Source organism: Brassica oleracea, chromosome C9, assembly GCF_000695525.1.
Source record: "Brassica oleracea var. oleracea cultivar TO1000 chromosome C9, BOL, whole genome shotgun sequence".
Lineage (NCBI taxonomy): Eukaryota > Viridiplantae > Streptophyta > Magnoliopsida > Brassicales > Brassicaceae > Brassica > Brassica oleracea.
The window spans coordinates 6,616,019-6,617,792 of NC_027756.1; positions in this window are offsets into that span (position 1 = coordinate 6,616,019).

Consider the following 1,774-nt stretch of genomic DNA (forward strand, 5'->3'; position numbering starts at 1 on the left):
TATTTATTATTTTCGAAATTATATATAATGTTTTTTTTTTACAAAATAGTAATATTACATTATTGAGATAAGCCGTCTTTTTTTATAAGTCGTCTTTTTTTTTAAATGAAAAATGGTAATTTTACATATGTTTAAAGTTGTTTTTCCATTTTTTATGTTGCATGTTTACATATTATTATTTTTAAATAAAAATGTAAAATGGTAATCTTACATATGTTTAATGTAGTATTTCCATTTTTTATGTTGTATGTTTACATATATTTATTATTTTCGAAATTATATATAATGTTTTTTTTTTACAAAATAGTAATATTACATTATTGAGATAAGCCGTCTTTTTTTATAAGTCGTCTTTTTTTTTAAATGAAAAATGGTAATTTTACATATGTTTAAAGTTGTTTTTCCATTTTTTATGTTGCATGTTTACATATTATTATTTTTAAATAAAAATGTAAAATGGTAATCTTACATATGTTTAATGTAGTATTTCCATTTTTTATGTTGTATGTTTACGTATATTTATTATTTTCGAAATTATATATAATATTTTTTTTTATAAAACGGTAATGTTACATTATGGAGATAAACCGTCTTTTTTTAAGTGAAAAATAGTAATTTTACATATGTTTAATGTAGTTTTTCCATTTTTATGCTGTATTTTTACATATTATTTATAATTTTCGAAAATTAGTAATATTAAAATGTAAAACTATATTTTATGCCACGTGTTATCTTTCGGGAGAAATTTGTTTTGCTGATGTGGACGCTCTATGGAGCCTCAAAAGGTCAATTTTATTAGTAAGGACTAGGAGTTAACCCGCGCTACGCGCAAGGCTATTTTGATTTTTAAATGTTAACTATATAGTTATTCATTTGGACGTTGTATTCTGAACAACAAAAAAATTCTAAATTGTATGTTTGTGTCAATAGTAATTTCTTTAGAAAAAAAACAGAAAACTCTACATTTTTCGTATAGATGTTTGATATTGTTTTCCATTTTTTATATTATATATTTACTTATTATTTAAATTTTTTTAATTTGTACGGCAATTCTTTCAAATAGCCGTTTTTAAATTTTTGTCATAAAATAGTCATTAATAAAGAAATGACCAAAATAACCCATTTTATTTTGAAAATTTTAATATTTCTTTTTTATTTTTCAAACTTTGAAATCATATCCACAAAACTGCTCCCCATAACTCTAAACCCTAAGTCTAGTTTATTTAACCTTATAGCATAGATGTATTTTAACTCTTTAATAAATGTTTAATTCAGATAAATGTTTAATTTAGTTTTTCTATTTTTTATATTGTATATTTACTTACTGTTTATCTTCTTTTATTTTGTATAGTTATTTATTATAAAATTTCTGCTTTTATATCAATCATAATATTACGATATATATTTAATATAATATTTTATTTCTTATATACTATATTTACTTATTATTTATTTTTTCTTATATTTTATATTTACTTATTATAGTATATAACATTTCTATATGATTAATATTACTAACAATAATATTAAAATATTACATAATATTAAATTATAAATCTATTATAATATTAGAATAATATAACATAATATTAAATTATATTTACTTATTATAGTATATAACATTTCTATATGATTAATATTACTAACAAAAATATTAAAATATTACATAATATTAAATTATTGAACGATCAAAGACGGTTGTTTCCTAGCACTTCGTGCTAAGCTATCCGCCTTTTGATTTTATGTCTGAGGTACATGAACGATCTCTGAGTTT